Below are 339 nucleotides of genomic sequence, written 5' to 3' on the forward strand. Positions count from 1 at the left end.
AATACACGTCAATATGCATTATTAATCCTGGAAAAGAAAGAAAGAAAAAATAACATTTAAGAAATGCATCTATGGATGCTCTACCTCGCAAAATGTGTCACCCTCAGATATGCCGGATGTTATAAGTAGGCATACGAGGAACAAGATCGTGGCTACGACTAGTATAAGAAGATTGACAAGATGCGATCTTAAATGCCTGAGATGCTTTATAATGCATAGTGCATGGTAGTGTGAGAAGACTCATTACGAGATATCTCTGTCAGGAATAGTTGTAGAAGATTTACTGTCAGCATGATAATTCTTCAAAACGTAAGTCCTTTTATGTCACGAAGGATTATG

Source organism: Penaeus monodon, chromosome 19 (assembly GCF_015228065.2).
Source record: "Penaeus monodon isolate SGIC_2016 chromosome 19, NSTDA_Pmon_1, whole genome shotgun sequence".
Classification (NCBI taxonomy): Eukaryota; Metazoa; Arthropoda; class Malacostraca; order Decapoda; family Penaeidae; genus Penaeus; species Penaeus monodon.